Genomic DNA, 18333 nt, shown 5'->3' on the forward strand with positions numbered 1-18333 from the left:
CTAAGACCCAGCAGAGCTGGGACCTTTGGTCACCAGGTATATATCCTCTTGCAGACAGACTGGTAATTTGTGCTTCCATGTGGTGACTCAGCTGATGCAGACACACGTAAATAAAACAGAATGACTCGCTAACTCTTATCACAATGGGGCCTGGATTTATTATCTTATGAGCAATATGCAAACCCAAAGGGATAGGTATAAAAATCTGGCGTTGGCATGTATTGCCCAAAAGAGCATTACTGATAGTCAGACTTTCTATAGATTCACTTCTATCAGCATTCCAAGAGGTCGGCTTCATCCCATTTCCTTAGAAGCAATACTGTGGAAAGTGTCTGACTCTATTCCAAACGCACCTGACACTTTCTGCTTCCCTCTGCCTCACACTCTCTGACTCATGGTCCTTCCTGCCTATTAACAAATATTTTGAAACACAAGGAGAGAACAAATAGCTTGTGAAAGTTTGTGTGGCATTATATTCTTACTAGTAAATGCTGGGGGGTACTCAGGCAGCTTTCACCTCTCAGCCCCAGGGAGACATCCACTACATGTTTTGTTATTCTATAAAGTGCTACCAGACCATGGCTACGTCTAGACTGGCATGATTTTCCGGAAATGCTTTTAACGGAAAAGTTTTCCGTTAAAAGCATTTGCGGAAAAGAGCGTCTAGATTGGCACGGATGCTTTTCCACAAAACCACTTTTTGCGGAAAAGCGTCTGTGGCCAATCTAGACGCGGTTTTGCACAAAAAAGCCCCGATCGCCATTTTCGCCATCGGGGCTTTTTTGCACAAAACAGTACTGTGCTGTCTACACTGGCCCTCTTGCGCAAATGATTTACACAAGAGGGCTTTTGCCCGAATGGGAGCAGCATAGTATTTCCGCAAGAAGCACTGATTTCTTACAGCAGAAAGTCAGTGCTTTTGCGGAAATTCAAGTGGCCAGTGTAGACAGCTGGCAAGTTTTTCCACAAAAGCAGCTGATTTTGCGGAAAAACTTGCCAGTCTAGACACAACCCATTTGTTGTTTTTTTTCTGTAACAGACTAACTCGGTTACCCCCTGAAAATTTTCTCTTAGGACAGATCAGCCACTTTTGTAGTGTTAAAGAGATCAGATTGACAGGCGTGGCGACTGACACTCTTCATCTACAGAGGGAGTGTAGTCCTGAAGATTGGAACAACCCTCCACCTATTCACTTACGTCTACACTGCACTGCTATTTCGGGATATTGGAGGTATCCCAAAATAGCTATCCCACATCTACACAAGCCGTCCGTTATTTCGAAATATTTCTTGAAATAATGGGCATGCTATTTTGCCATCCCAGTTAACCTTGATGGCTTGAAATAGCGCGTAATTTTAAAATTTGGCCAAATTTCAAAATAAGCTATTTCTAAATAGATTCGGAATAAGATCTTATTTCAAGTTCAGGGTGCTGTGTAGATGCACCCTTAGATAGGCCCTCAAGTAGCCATCACTAATGTAGACTGAATGAGAACCAGTGATTGTCACGGGGAAAACCCAAGGTTTCTTTACCAACCCCTCACTTCACATCCCTTCCAGCAGTTTGTTTACCAAAGAGGTTTTCTTTCCATGAATGGATCCGACCCTATTTAGTGTTTGTACTGCACCAGTTGTCTCTTTGGAGACAGCTGTTCAATGCTCTAGTTCAGTGGTCACCAACCAGTTGATCGAGATCTACCGGTCGATCTCAGAGCCTCTGACAGGTGATCCCGATTGCTTTGGCCAAGAAGCTATCAAATGCTGACATGTTAGCTGTCCTTCCCCCCACTGCTGTGCATCTCCTGCCCTTTGCCTTGGAGCTGCCCCTCCCCGCTTGCCGTGCAAGGCAGGGAGGGGAGAGAAGGGGGCGCTGATATCAGGGTGCCCCCCCTCCCAACCTGTATCCTATCTCTACAGAATGGATGCGGGGCACAGGGCTTGGGATGGAAGGATGTGCTGGCTGCTTTTGAGAGTGGTGCAGGGCCAGGGCAGGGGTGAGCCTGCCTTAGCCCCCCTGCACCACCACCGAGGAGCCACCTCAGGTTAGCAGTGTCCAGCTGGAGCCTGCATTCTGAATCCCTACCCCAGTCATGAACCTCCTCCTGCCCCCTAAGCCCCTGCCCTATCCCTAAGCCCCCTAGACCCAAACTCCTTTACGGAGCCTGCATCCTGCACCCCAACTCCCTGCTCCAGGCTCAGCTCAGAGTCCCTCTCACACTCCACATCCCTTAACCCAAGACCAGAGCCTGCACCTCCACCCTCTGCCCCTGCCTGGCGAAAGGGAAGAAGGATGGGGGAGGGAGGATGGAGTGAGCAGGGGCGGGGCCTTGGAGAAGGGACACAAAGGAGGCGGGGCCAGGAGATTTGGGTTTGAGGTAGTTCCTGGATTGCATTTAAATTCAAAAAAGTGATCTCGTGCTTAACAACGCCGGCGACCCCTGCCTTCGTCGGATCGTGAGTCCTTTGAGCTGCTAGAAGGGCTAGCAGAGCTGGACGGTGGCACGATCCCCACATACAGAGTGTAACAGTGGCCCCGGGAGTCAATGGCTACTGACAAGACTGTTCCGTTTTTCACTCGGCCTCAGGCCAGGTGACTCGCACGATTCTGACGATCTGTGGCTCCTCGCGCATGGAGCCACTCACGCCTTACACAGGGGCGGGGGGTGTGCTAGTGTCGCTATGTCAGTTAATCCCAAGCAGGAGCCAGTTCTCAGACACCACCACACCGGGGCGGATATAGGGCAGGGCGAACAGGGCAGCTACCCCGGGCCCCGCGTTTCAGAAAGCCCCGTGCATGAGCCGTGGCGCCGCTGCGCATGCCCCGTGGCAAAGGGGGGGCCCCGCAGAATTATGCTTCCTGGGGCCCCGCAAAACGGTCATCTGCCCCTGCCACCACACAGTCAGAAGCGAAGGAGAACGCGCTAAGTAGCCAGCTAGCAATTGTGTGAGTGAAGTGACAGACACGCCCACCCTGTCCCACAACGGAAGCTATGGACGACCAAGGTAGAAACAGACCAACACGTGATTATTTCGTTGCTATTATGAGGTGCAGGAGGGGATGCGCCCCCCCCTCATTTTGAAGCAATTCTATTTTGATCAGCACAAATAAGGTTCGTTCTGTAATGTAAAGACCATATCTGCTGTATATTTGAGCCCGTTTGTCTGTGCGTTTCTCTGTCTGTCTGTTCGAGAACTTCTAAATGGTAAGAGCTAGGAGCACCAAATTCAGTATACAGCTTCCTCTTAGGGTAACGTAAAGTAACCTTCGAGGGGCAGCAGGCTCTGTCCGGGGCTTTCTGCTCCGTGTCCCATTTTAGCCCTTTGACCCTCACACCGTCCCTGTTTTTCTTTTCTTTGTCTCTGGGAATCAGTTGGTGTCTAGGGCTCTTTGTATTCTCTCTGTAGGCTGGGGGAGAGTCCTTTAAATGTGGGCAGCCTAACGCCCGCCCTCCTCCCAGAGCCCAATAGGGTCATCAGGGCTGGCCTTACCATGAGGCGAACTTAGGTGGCTGCCTCAGGTACCAGACTGGAGGAGGGGGCTCTAGGACCCAGAGTGTAGAATGGCTGCTGCTGGGGCAGACGTATTCTCTCTGCGCTAGAGTAGAACAGGAGGAAGCAGAATTGAGACCTTTCGAAGAAGTGGTTCCCAAACGTTTCGGCATCACGCCCCCTTTTTGATTTCTGAGAAACCCTCATGCGCCCCCCCCCCCCCCAATAGCAGCAAAACTTGTTGAGCAAAAAAACAAACAAAAAAAGGAACTGACCGGGACCAAAAACCAAAAATAGCAGCACAACTTGGGGAGGAACTGATGGGGGGGGGGCTGGGTTGCCTTGCGCCCCCCTTGGAATTTCTTCACGCCCCCCAGTTTGGGAACCCATGTTTCAAAGTTTTGGCCCAAGCGAGGGGACATGGGGGCGTCATTTGAGCTCCCTGCCTCAGGTGCCAAAACATTGTGGGCACCTGAGGATCATAACATAAAGTAGCAGGTTTCCAATTGTTCTGTGGATCTACTTCAGGAAAGCTGCCAGTGGGCCTGCTCGGCTTTGCTTACCTAAAGGCTCTTAACCATGAAGCAGCCCGAAAATTCAACCCCTCAGCCCCGCCCCACCCCAGAGCAATGATGTAAATGAAGAAAAACAAAAATTAATTGAGTTAAGGACCAGAGCAATGCCAGGTAAATCGTCTAGTCCTAGAGAGCAGTGTTTCTTTTTTTTGATTAAGTAACCATTTTTTTAAATATATAAGTACCCCCAGTAAGTACAGTTTTCAGATACATATTTTTTTTCTACTATTGCAACACATTTGTTTAAACAACGTAATCACAGACAGGCGGGTGATTAAATGTTTGGGCGTAAAAAGTACAAAAATAATAAATTGCTGTAAAACTTAAAACAGAGATTCAGTTTTCTCCAAATTGCAGTTGTGTTGACACTCTCCTGTCCTCCCCCCCCCCCCCGACTTCTCTGGAGTATCCCTAAGAGTACTCCTACCACTGGATGAGAAACACCGCCATAGAGTTCCATTTCCAGAGTCCCTGGGGGTTCTGACTCTGAAAAGTGGACCAGGTACGTGATTGCCTTGGGCAGGCAAAGCCAGCTATGTTGGAACTCCTTGTTTCTTTGAAAAGGGCAATAAAGAGAGTTAAAAAACCACTCTAGTGGAATGAATTCTGGTTTATTGCCCAATTTATTGTATCTAGGATGCTTCTCCAGAGGAGAAGTAAGGGGCCATCCCTCTTTTTAAAGAGCAAGTACTTAAAGGAAAGTCACGAAAGAGCTTCTCTGGTGCGGTTCACCCATTCTCCCCTCTGACGCCTTAATAATTCACCAATTTGTAACGGGAGGTGTTCCCGTGAATGAGGAGAACAAGGGGTTAATTAACAGCTACTTGCTGCCAGTGTCTGGTATTTCCTTCCCAGCAATTCAAATCCACGTCTCTCCAGCTATGGCAGCCTCTCCCCTCCCCTCAAGCCTCTGAAACAGCTGGCAAACTGCTCCATAGCTCACTGAAGAAGATGCAAGTTTGGGCTGTAGGCACTGAGGGCTGGTCTATGTGTAAAACACGCCAGTGGCCCCGCTGCCAGCTGACACAGCCCGTGGAGCAGGCCTAGGCAGATGCCTGATCGGGCAGCAAGCTGGATCTTAGCAAGGGGTGACACAGCAGGAGTGATCTCACCCACCAAGAGTCTCTTCAGCTCCACCAGTTCCCACCAGAGAGAGCCTGCGGCTGGAGCAGCACACGCCAAGTGCTGCTCTGACTTGCCCAGTCATTCCCGTGAAGCCGCCAGTGACTCTCTGCTGACAAGCCGGCTCTGGGCCTCCTGCCTGCAAGGCCAAGAGAAGGGATAGAACATTGTGTGCATGCAGCAGGAGGGGACGCTGTCCGCGTAGCCCCTGGCTGTAGCGGCACATCGCTGATGTGACCACTACGCAACGCTGCCACAGACTGGAGCTCCCCATCCCCTGAGCGCCTGCTTGGCTATAAGGGCACCCGGCTGACTCATATCCAGCTTCTCATCCACTGTAATCCCCAGGTCCTTTTCTGCAGAACTGCTACTTAGCCATTCAGTCCACAGCCTGTACCAATGCTTGGGATTCTTACGTCCCAAGGGCAGGACTCTGCACTTGTCCTTGTTGAACCTCATCAGATTTCTTTTGGCCCAACCCTCTAATCTGTCCAGGTCACTCTGGACTCTATGCCTGCCCTCCAGCGTATCTACCTCTCCCCCTAGCTTAGTGTCATCTGCAAACTTGCTGAGGGTGCAATCCATCCCCTCATCCAGGTCATGAATAAAGATGTTGAACAAAACTAGTCCTAAAACCGATCCTTGGGGCACTCTGCTTGAAACCGACCGCCGACCTGACATCGAGTCGTTGATCACGACCCATTGGGCCCGACATCTAGCCAGCTTTCTATCCACCTTACAGCCCATTTATCCAATCCATACGCCCTTAGCTTGCTGGCAAGAAGTTGTTCCTTGGCTGGAGCCGTTCCATGAAATTTTGGTGCCCTACAAAGCCCCTTGCTGGGAAGGGTGGCCCCTCCACTCAGGGCAGCGGGGGGCAGGAGCAAGGCAGGGAGTCGGGCCTGCCCCCCCAGAGCCATGCAGCTGGGAGTCACAGCTGGGTCTGGGTCGCTCTACTTCCCATGGCCACCAGTGAGTCAGTGATAGGCCTGACCCCTGCTGTCAGCTCCCGCCCTCCCGCCCTGCTCCTTCCTGGGGCCGCGTCGCTCTTGGAAGGCAGCCATTGGCAGCAGCGAGATCCCGCTGCCAGGCCCACAGACGGGGTGTGTGCGTGCGTGTGCGTGTGCGTGTGCGTGCGCGTGCGTGAATGCTATGTTCATTCGATGTGGCCTCTCTTCCACACCAAACAGGTTTTGGGTTGGCTGGCTGGCAGGCTGCATGCCTGGGAAGTACTGAGTGCTGGGCAGTGGCCCCTGGGGTAAGGATCCGTTTGGAAAATCCCTGTTTGATCACTATACTCATCTGGTCCTAAAAGCAGATCTGGGGCTGGGGTGGAGACGTTCTCAGCTTGCAAGCATGGAGTGAACAAGCATGTCAATACTGTATCAGGTCTGTGTAAAGCGGACAGAGGGCTGCAGACAGGGGCGTTTAAGAGGGAGTTTGAAAGAGGGAGTCCTGCTATGGTTAGGAAGACCCGCAACACCTCTGCCAGCACTACTCTCTACTACAGGCCACCTACCCAGGTAGAAGAGGTGGATGAGGTTTTTTTTAAACAACAAAATCATCCGAAGTGCATGATTTGGTGGTGATGGGGGACTTCAACTATCCAGATATATGTTGGGAAACTAACACAGAGGGGAAACTTTTTATTTCAGAAGGTTGAAAAAGCTACTGGGAAGAAGCTTTCTAGATTTGGTTTTAATAAATCAGGAAGAACTGGTTGAGAATTTGAAAGTGGAAGGCAGATTGGATGAAAGTGATCATGAAATCATAGAGTTCATGATTCCAGGGAATGCTAGAAGGGAGAACAGCAAAATAGAGACAATGGATTTCAGGAAGGCAGATTTTGGTAAACTCAGAGAGCTGGTAGGTAAGATCCTATGGGAAGCAAGACTAAGAGGAAAAACAACTGAAGAGAGTTGGCAGTTTTTCAAAGGGACATTAAGGGCCCAAAAGCAAGCTATTCTGCTGCATAGGAAAGATAGGAAGTATGGCAAAAGAACGACTTGGTTTAATCAGGAGATCTTGCACGATCTAAAAATCAAAAAGGAGTCATATAAAAAGTGGAAACTAGGATACATTACAAAGGATGAATATAAGCAAACAACACAGGAATGCAGGGGCAAGATTAGAAAGGCAAAGGCACAAAATGAACTCAAACTAGCTACAGGCATAAAAGGTAACAAGAAGAATATTCTATAAATATATTAGAAGGAAGAGGAAGACCCAGGACAGGGTAAGCCCACTGCTCAGTGAGCAGGGAGAAACAATAACAGGAACTTGGAAATGGCAGAGGTGCTTAATGACTTCTTTGTTTCGGTCTTCACCGAGAAGTCTGATGATGAAGGAATGCCTCACATAGTGAATGCTAGTGGGAAGGGGGTAAGTTTAGAAGATCAAATAAAAAAGAGCAAGTTAAAAATCACTTAGAAAAGTTAGATGCCTGCAAGTCACCAGGGCCTGATGAAATGCATCCTAGGATACTCAAGGAGCTGACAGAGGAGGTATTTGAGCCTTTAGCTCTTTGAAAAACCATGGAAGATGGGAGACATTCCAGAAGACTGGAAAAGGACAAATCTAGTACCCATCTATAAAAAGGGAAATAAGAACAACCCAGGAAACTCCAGACCAGTCAGTTTAACTTCTGTGCCAGGGAAGATAATGGAGGAAGTGATTAAGGAATTCGTCTGCAAACTCCTAGAAGAAAATAAGCTGATAGGTAACAGCCAGCATGGGTTTGTAAAGAACAAATCATGTCAAACCAATCTGATAGCTTTCTTTGATAGGATAACAAGTCTTGTGGATAAGGGAGAAGTGGTGGACACAGTATACTTAGACTCTAGTAAGGCATTTGGTACGGACTTGCATGATATTCTTATCAATAAACTAGGCAAATACAACTTAGATGGGGCTACTATAAGGTGGGTGCATAACTCGAGCAGGTTGGATAGACATCTATCCGGGATGGTCTAGATGGTGCTTGGTCCTGTCGTGAGGGCAGAGGACCTCTCGGGGTCCCTTCCATTTCTAGTGTTCTATGATTCTATGATTCTAATGGCTACTGGCTTTACTGATGTACTGAATTGATTTGCTTTAAATGCACTCACTAGAGTGCAAGGACAGGTGCATTGCAGATCAAATCAAAGAGACTAGATTAACAAATAGAAACATAAGAATGGCCCCACTGGGTCAGACCAATGGTTCATCTAGCCCAATTCCTGTTTTCTGACAGTGGCTGGTGCCAGATGCTCCAGAGGAAGTGAGTGAAACAGGTCCATCCCCTGGCATTCAGTCCCGGCTTCTGACAGTTAGAGGTTTAGGAAGCAAACATCATTCCAGGGTGGATGAGCGGGAGAGTTGTAAGCAAGACACGAGACGTGTTTCTACTCCGCATTGATTAGGACTCAGCTGCTATACTATGTCCAGTTCTGGGCATCACACTTCAGAAAAGATATGGGCAAACTGGAGAAAGACTAAAACAAAGCACAAATGATTAAAGGTCTAGGCAACATGACCTGCGAGGGAAGACTAAAAATACTGGATTTGTTTAATCTGGAGACGGGAAGACTGAGAGGGGACACGATAAATAGCTTTCAAGTACCTAAAAGACTGTTACAAGGAGGAAGGCGAAAAATTGTTCTTAACCTCTGAAAATAGGACAAGAAGCACTGGGCTTAAATAGCAGCATGGATGGCTTAGGTTGGACATTAGGAAAAATTTCCTGTCAGGCTGGTTAAGCACTGCAATAAATTGCGCAGAGTGGTTGTGCAATCAATCTCCTTCACTGGAGCTGTTAAGAGCAGGTTAGACAAACATCTGTCAAGGACTGTCTAGATAAAATTAATCCTGACAAGTGCAGGGGATTTGGCTAGATGATTTCTCAAATTCCCTCCAGACCAATGATTCTGTGACACCCATTGCAAAATACTGTGTCCTTGAGCATCTTGGCCAATAGCCATTGATGGACCAATACTCCATGACCTTCTCTCATTTTTTGTGAACTCAGTTATACTTTTAGCTTTCATCTCATCCCCTGGCAACAGGTTCCACAGGCTGACTGTACGTCCTTACAGCAGCTCATAGACTCATAGACTTTAAGGTCAGAAGGGACCATTATAATCATCTAGTCTGACCCCCTGCACAGTGCAGGTCACAGAATCTCACCCACCCCTCCTAGAATAATCCTCTCACCTATATCTCAGATATTGAAGCCTTCAAATACTTTGAAGACCCCAAGATGCAGAGAATCGTCCAGCTGTGATCTGTGCCCCATGCTACAGAGGAAGGCGAAAAACCTCCAGGGCCTCTGCCAATCTACCCTGGAGGAAAATTCCTTCCCGACCCCAAATATGGCGATTAGCTAAACCCTGAGCATGTGGGCAAGACTCACCAGCCAGACACCCAGAAAGTTCTCTATAGTAACTCCTATCATCCCTCCATTGACCTATTTCCCACTGTATTTTTCAATTCTGTTTTTTTTTAGATGGGGCAATCAGAACTGTACATAATTGTGAGAGAAGAAACAGGCAACCCAGGAGCAGATAGGGTAAACAGAAGTGCTTTATTGCCCATGCACGTTTACCTCCAACATTGAACATACCTTCTAGAAGGGGGATGCGTGACTGTCGGTTACGCACCCCCATCCGACCCCTCCTTCTTCTCCTCCCAGTGACCCAGGCATCTGTGAGCTTTCCCTCACCACTTGCAGGTTTGTGCTATGGGTTCGAATCCTGTTCGTGCTGCCAGATGTTAGAGAAGATGCAGGTGACCCAGGAGTGGAGGGGGTAAATGGAACTGCTTTATTGCCCTTGCACATTTGCCACTCAGAAGTTGTGTGGAATGTGCTCACGAGTGGGTAGAGAGCAGGGGAGGCACTGGGATGGGTTACCTAGGGAGGGAGTGGAATCTCCATCCCTAGAGGTGTTTAAGTGTCGGCTTGACAAAGCCCTGGCTGGGATAATTGAGTTAGGATTGGTCCTGCCTTGGGCAGGGGGCTGGACTTGATGACTCCTGAGGTCTCTTCCAGCCCTATGGCTCTATGATTCTATGCCACCTGCTCTGGACAATGCCTCTGCAGAGACAGCGAAGGACAAAACAGAGGAGCAGCCAGAGGAGCCAGGTAAGAGCCCAAGAGTAAGGAGAGTGACTTGGAGATTGATGACGAGGGAGTGATTGAACCAGACAAGGATGATCCCCAAGAAATGGGAGATGAAAGTAATGAGAAGAACACAGAGAAGAACATGCCCTAGGTGACGGTAACGGAGAGCGAGGAGGAGGAGGAGAAGGAGGGGTTGGACGGCGGCGTGTAATGGATAGTCACTCATCCCCCTTCTAGAAGGTGCATTGAACGTTGAAGGCAAACGTTCTGTTTACCCCATCCGCTCCTGGGTCACCTGTTTCTTCTCTGACATCAATATTCAAGGTGGGGCTGTACTATGATTTTTAGGGTATTTTCTGTTTTACAATCTATCCCTTTTCTAATGGTTTCTAACATTCTGATAGGACGTCTGACCGCCTCTGCACAGTGAGCAGATGTTTCAGAGAACTGTCTGCAGGGTCTCCCAGATCTCTTTCATGCCTCAGGGTTCTTCAGCAGTGAAGGCTGATGTGGAGAATAAATGGGGTTTCTCTGCAGAGGCCTGATCTCCCTTGAGAGCTCTTTTAGCACTTCCATGGTCCAGTGCGGGGCCCACCAACTGTTTTCCAGCTCTTGGTGGTCTTCAAGAAAAGGTAACCTGGCATCAAAGCCGTGGAAGGAGACTGCCTCCGAGAGCCCACCTACTCCGGAAAGTCCTGGGACTCAACCAGCCCCTGCAGCATGTCCTGAAGGTCAGAGCACTTGGCTCAGACGGACATATCTGCTCCACATGCATGTCGTGGAGTAGCCCATCGCACCCATGGATCAGAGCCAGCTGTCTCCTGAAGCTGGACATGACAACTTCCAGTCCCACCGCGCCCTCAGAGAGCGGCGAGACAATTCCAACGTTGAGGAACTCGCCGGGCAAGAGTCTCCATTCCCGCTGCTCTTGCCTCAGCGTGGGACCCAAGAGGGCACATCCAGCTTGAGATCACCTTTAGGCATCTCTGCACCACGGCTGGTGGGAATGACCCCAACGCAAGGGCCTCATCCCAGCAACTGGGGATTGCTCTTGCTTGGCCATACCCCTTCTTCTTGGTTCCAAGCCAATCGCCTGCTCTGCTCACCCGAGGAGGCTATGCCAGGTTTAGCCCACGTAACAACGAGTCTTCGCCAGAGGAGTCCCCAGCTGGCTGCTCAGCCCCGGGTTGTACTGCTGGACCAATGACTGGGAAGTGCTCTGGCAGAATCAGATTGCACCTCTGCAGCCCAGAGAAAACAGAACAAAGGCACCTGGGAATGAACGTGCATTTCAGCAGGTAGACGTGCGCAGGATTGCATGAACTGCCTTAGTTAAACACGTGCAAAGCCTCTGTATGAACACACGTCGATTGGGTTACAGCTGGTTTGATTGGCTTGCGGATTGCACTGAGTCCTGAGCAAGGCTAGAGTGGTAGGGAGGGTGCTGTGTGAGCAACCAGGGCAAGGAATTGCATCAATGGTGGACAACTTGCCATCTGCAGCAAGCAAAGAGGGAATTTCAGAAACGAGGTCGAAGGTTATTCCATATTGGACGCATGTGTGAAACCCCTAACGCCTCATCTAGCCTTACTATAGAACCACGGGCAGGCGCAAATTCTGAGCTGGGTTACGCCCCTGCAATCCCATTTGGTCTGATCCAGTATGGCCGTTCTTATGTTCTTACAGTGTAACTGAGAACAGAAGTGGACCTGTTTTTACAGGCGTGCATCTCACGGTGTATGTTATTACCCACAACAAACTATATTCAGAAAACATGGAGATTGCAGTCAAGCAGTGAGAATTTAGGAACTACTAGAAGGAAGATTGCTCATGCCACTACCCAGAACATCCCTCCACAAGCGAGAAGCCGTGCTCACAACCTGGAAGAAGAAGACAGGTCACAGCAAGCTCAACGACACCCGGAGATGAAGGACTGTGAAAATAAGATCTGGGCTACACTACGGATCTATCTCAGCTGGACCACATCTCTTGGGATGTGAAAAATCAACTCCCCTGTGCGCCATAGTTATCCCGACGTAACCCCTGGTGTAGGCGGCTCTGTGTCGGCCAAAGGGCTTCCTGCAGCAGGCCCTGGGGACAGATGCATTCCTTGTGGGAAGGACTGGCTGTGCATGTATTTATGGGTATGTCTAGACTGCACCCCTCTGTCGGCAGAGGGATGCAGATTGGGCAGGTCAACATTGCAAATGAGACAGAGATTTAAATATCCCGCGCCTAATTTGCATAAAAATGGCCTCTGCGTTTTGCCGACTCAGCACTTTGTCAGCAAAAAGCGGCAGTCTAGAGGGGGATCTGTCAAGAAAGAAAGCCTTTTTCGACAGATCCTGTGAACTTCCCTGCAGGAGGCATAAGGGATCTGTCGACAAAGGCTTTCTTTCTCGACAGATCCCCCTTCTAGACTGCCGCTCTTTGCCAACAAAGTGCAGAGTCAGCAAAACGCGGTGGCCATTTTTATGCAAAGTAGGCGTGGGATATTTAAATCCCTGCCTCATTTGCAATGTCGACCTGCCTAATCTGCATCCCTCTGCCGACAGAGGGATGCAGACTAGACATACCCTATGTATAGAACAGGGGTGGCCAACATGAGCCTGAGAAAAAGCCACTGATTACCAATGTACCTTGCCAAATAGCTACAGTTATGGAGCTACAAAAGTCACCATCATCTTTTGCCCACTAGCAGCCCCACCGATCAGTGCCTCCTCTTCCTTCCCCGCACCTCCTGCCAACTGCAATCAGCTGTTTCATGGCACTCAGGAGGCTCCATGGGGGAGAGAAGGAACAAGGGCGCAATACACTTGGAGGAGGTGAGAGCCAGGAATTGAGCACTGGAAAGTTGGGACCTGTAGCTGCAGCCCCAGAGTCAGTGCCTGAGCAAGGAGCCACGTATTAACTTCAGAAGAGCTACAGGTGGCTCCAGAGCCACAGGTTGGCCACCCCTGGTGTAGAACATAAGAACAGCCACACTGGGTCAGACCAAAGGCCCATCTAGCCCAGAGTCCTGTCTGCTGACAGTGGCCAATGCCTGGTGCCCCACGTGATCCCTCCCCTGTCACCCACCACCAGAGAAAAGTACAGGTGCACACAGCAGTAAGAGGACACATGATGGGACTTCAGGCTTCTTCCTGGGCCCCAGAGAGTCCAACGCTGATCCGCCTTGGTGGCCCCAGCTCTCTGGTTGAGAACGGCTGGTCTAGCAGGCGGTTGTGCAGAAAGTGGGAGTACAAAAGCCTGTGCCACTGTCTAACGGAGGTTACCTGGCTCCTGGGATCGCCTGCCTTCTGAGGGCTTGACGTGGCACCCCACATTATCTGAACACACACTTTCTTAAAAGGTCATTTCCTACATTTTTTAACTCAAATGCTGAATCATACTGACCCCTCTGCCGAGCTGGGATCCTTGTCTTCTGCCCCTTCTGTGTGGAGTGACCTGCAGCAGTAGAAGACTGTTATCTTCCAGGCAGGTGAGCTGCCAGAGGGGGAGAGGCTGGCTACGTCTACACTGGCATGATTTTCCGGAAATGGTTTTAACGGAAAACTTTTCTGTTAAAAGCATTTTCGGAACAGAGCGTCTAGATTGGCACGGACGCTTTTCTGCAAAAGCACTTTTTGCGGAAAAGTATCCGTGCCGATCTAGACGCGCTTTTCCGCAAAAAAGCCCTGATCGCCATTTTAGCGATCGGGGCTTTTTTTCAGAAAACAAATCTGAGCTGTCTACACTGGCCCTTTTGCGCAAAAGGACTTTTGCCTGAACGGGAGCAGCATAAGGTTAGGGTTTCTTACATGAGATCGTCAGTGCTCTTGCGGAAATTCAAGCGGCCAGTGTAGACAGCTGGCAAGTTTTTCCACAAAAGCAGCTGCTTTTGCAGAAAAACTTGCCAGTCTAGACACAGCCCCAGGAGTCGGGTTATGCTGAGAGGGAAAGATGCAGGCACACCAAGAATCTTGCCTGGTATTTGTGCATATCCGGGATTCAACCTTCTCCTGTCCCAGCCTGTGACAGGGAGCTGGTCTTGCACAGGCTCTTTAAGGGCAAAAACCAAGCCCGAAGTGAGGGCTGGAGCGAAGCCCCAGCTGAGGCAGCTGTTGCTAATGAGGGCCCAGCTGGGGGCGATATAAAGAAGGGCTCCTGTGGGACGAGAGGAACTTACCACTGCTGTGGATAGAGAGCAGGAGAGGGCAACTCCAGCTTTAGCTTTGTCCAAGCAAGCTCCCAGGCTTCAGGGCCTGAGGCTACAAGGGCTGTAGAGAGGCAGCTATGGTAGGCAAAGGCAGGAATAACAGAAACATGGTGGAATACTAGGCATGACTGGAGTACAGGTATTGAAGGGGATGTGCTGTTCAGGAAAGACAGAAATAAGGGTAAAGGTGGTGGAGTCGCATTGTATATCAAAGAGGAGGTAGATTGTAAAGAAATAAGTGATGGAATGGAGAAGACAGAGTCTGTTTGGGCAAAAATCACATTGGAAAAGAAAACTATCAGATCCTCCCCTGGGATAGTGCTTGGGGTGTGTTATAGACCACCAGGATCCAATTTGGTCCTCTTTAATGTTTTTAATGAAGTAAATACTCATGGAAACTGCGTAATCATGGGAGATTTCAACTTTCCAGATATAGACTGGAGGACAAGTGCTAGTAATAATAATAGGGCTCAGATTTTCCTAGATGTGATAGCTGATGAATTCCTTCATCAAGTAGTTGCTGAACCAACAAGGGGGGATGCTATTTTAGATTTGGTTTTGGTGAGTAGCAAGGACCTCATAGATGAAATGATTGTAGGGGACAACCTTGGCTCGAGTGATCGTGAGCTAATTCAGTTCAAATTAAATGGAAGGATAAACACAAATAAATCTGAGACTAGGGTTTTTTATTTCAAAAGGGCTAACTTTAATAAATTAAGGAAATTAGTTAGGGAAGTTGATTGGACTAAAGAAATTATGGATCTTGAGGTGGAGGAGGCCTGGAATTATTTTAAGTTAAAGTTGCAGAAGCTGTCAGAAGCCTGTATCCCAAGAAAAGGGAAAAAATTTATAGGCAGGTGTTAGACCAAGATGGATGAGCAAGCATCTCAGAGAGCTGATTAAGAAAAAGCAGAAAGCATATAAGGAGTGGAAAATGGGAGGGATCAGTAAAGAAAGCTACCTTATTGAGGTTCGAGCATGTAGGGACAAAGTGAGAGAGACTAAAAGTCTGGTAGAGTTGGACCTTGCAAAGGGAATTAAACCCAATAGTAAAAGGTTTTATAGTCATATAAATAGGAAAAAAACAAAAAAAGAAGTAGGACCGCTAATTACTAAGGATGGAGTGGAGGTTAAGGATAATCTAGGAATGGCCCAATATCTAAACAAATACTTTGCTTCAGTCTTTAATGAGGCTAATGAAGAGCTTAGGGATAATGGTAACATAACAAATGGGACTAAGGATGTGGAGGTAGATATTACCATATCCGAGGTAAAAGCCAAACTTGAACAGCTTAATGGGAGTAAATTGGGGGGCCCAGATGGTCTTCATCCAAGAATATTAAAGGAACTGGCACGTGAACTTGCAAGTCCATTAGCAATTTTTTTTAATAAATCTCTAAACTCAGGGGTTGTACCATTTGACTGGAGAATTGCTAATATAGTTCCTATTTTTAAGAAAGGGAAAAAAAGCGACTTGGGTAACTACAGGCCTGGTAGTTTGACATCTGTAGTATGCAAGATCTTGGAAAAAATTTTGAAGGAGAAAGTAGTTAGAGACATTGAGGCTAATGGCAATGGGGACAAATTACAACATGGTTTTACAAAAGGTAGATCGTGCCAAACCAACCTGATCTCCTTTTTTGAGAAAGTAACAGATTTTTTTAGATAAAGGAAATGCAGTGGATCTAATCTACCTCGACTTTAGTAAGGCATTTGATACAGTACCACATGGGGAATTATTGGTTAAATTGGAAAAGATAGGGATTAATATGAAAGTTGAGAGGTGGATAAGCAACTGGTTAAAGGGGAGACTACAGCAGGTCATATTGAAAGGTGAACTATCAGGTTGGAGGAAGGTTACTAGCGGAGTTCCTCAGGGATCAGTTTTGGGGCCAATTTTATTTAATCTTTTTATCGCTGACCTTGGCACCAAAAGTGGAAGTGTCCTGATAAAATTTGCGGATGACACAAAGTTGGGAGCTATTGCCAATTCAGAAAAGGATAGGGATATTATACAGGAAGATCTGGATGATCTTGTAAATTGGAGTGATAGCAATAGGATGAAATTTAATAGTGAGAAGTGTAAGGTTATGCATTTAGGGATTAATAACAAGAATTTTAGTTATAAGGTGGGGACACATCAGTTGGAAGTAACGAAGGAGGAGAAGGACCTCGGAGTCCTGGTTGATTATAGGATGACTATGAGCCGCCATTGTGACATGGCCGTGAAAAAGGCTAATACGATCTTGGGATGTATTAGGCGAGGTATTTCCAGTAGGGATAAGGAGGTGTTAGTGCCATTATACAAGGCATTGGTGAGACCCCATTTGGAATACTGTGTGCAGTTCTGGTCTCCCATGTTTAAGAAGGATGAATTCAAATTGGAACAGGTACAAAGAAGGGCCACTAGGATGATCCGAGGAATGGAAAACCTGTCTTATGAAAGGAGACTCAAGGAGCTTGGCTTGTTTACCTTAACCAAAAGAAGGCTGAGGGGGGACATGATTGCACTCTTTAAATATATTAGAGGGATAAATACCACGGAGGGAGAGGAATGATTTAAGCTTAATGCCAATGTGGACACAAGAACAAATGAATATAAGCTGGCTAGTAGGAAGTTTGGACTTGAGATTAGACGAAGGTTTCTAACCATTAGAGGAGTGAGGTTCTGGAACGGCCTTCCAAGGGAAGTAGTGGGGGCAAAAGATCTATCTGGCTTCAAGATTAAACTAGATGGGTTTATGAAGGGGATGGTTTGATGAGATAACATGATCTTGGTAACTAATTGACCATTCATTATCAGTAGGAAATAGGTCAATGGAGGGATGATAGGAGTTACTATAGAGAACTTTCTGGGTGTCTGGCTGGTGAGTCTTGCCCACATGCTCAGGGTTTAGCTAATCGCCATATTTGGGGTCGGGAAGGAATTTTCCTCCAGGGTAGATTGGCAGAGGCCCTGGAGGTTTTTCGCCTTCCTCTGTAGCGTGGGGTACAGATCACAGCTGGAGGATTCTCTGCATCTCGGGGTCTTCAAAGTATTTGAAGGCTTCAATATCTGAGATATAGGAGAGAGGATTATTCTGGGAGGGGTGGGTGAGATTTTGTGGCCTGCGCTGTGCAGGGGGTCAGACTAGATGATCATAATGGTCCCTTCTGACCTTAAAGTCTATGAGTCTATGAGGTCCCCACCCCTTTGCCAGGGATGAGTGGCTGTTACAGACTGCAGTTTGCCCCTGGGGCAGGGGCTAGATGAAGGCTGGCAGTGGGTCACTGAGGCAAGGGGGAGACAGGGGAACTGGGTGCCCCTGGGGAGGGGGCACCCCCCGGAAGGGGGCTCTGACACTGGAGTGGGCACTGCCAGGGGGCCGAGTCCCAAAGAGGACTTTGGGGTCCAAGAATGAGCCGGGTCTGGACTAGCGAGGGCAGCGAGAACACGGGGAGACGCCAGCGAGAGGGAGGTGTCCAGTGAGTCGGCGAGCTAATTCCCAGGGCTTCTGGCTGGAGGCGCCAGGGTGGTGAGTCTGCCCTGTGAGACATTCCCAGAATCACTTCCCAGAGCTGGGGCAGGTTCGGAGTCTGCCTTTGCCCTGCTGGACTTTTAGTGGCCTAAAGTCTCCGGGATCAGCTTCAGTAGCCCCCAGGAGATGGAGCCTGAAGCAGGAGACTCCCAGCTAATCCAGGAGGGTTGGAAACCCAAAGTCTGAACTGTGCCTTGCAGGTAACCAACAGTGAACCGCCGCTTCCCCAGAGAGGTCCCCTGCGGCGCCTAGCTCCCTTATGGACACACACAGCAGCTATCAAGAGACAATACGCTGCAGCCTTTAAGCTTAAGTGGGGTTAACAGACCCTTCA

The sequence above is a fragment of the Pelodiscus sinensis genome, chromosome 24 (genome assembly GCF_052426305.1).
Source record: "Pelodiscus sinensis isolate ZL-2025 chromosome 24, ASM5242630v1, whole genome shotgun sequence".
NCBI classification, from domain to species: domain Eukaryota; kingdom Metazoa; phylum Chordata; order Testudines; family Trionychidae; genus Pelodiscus; species Pelodiscus sinensis.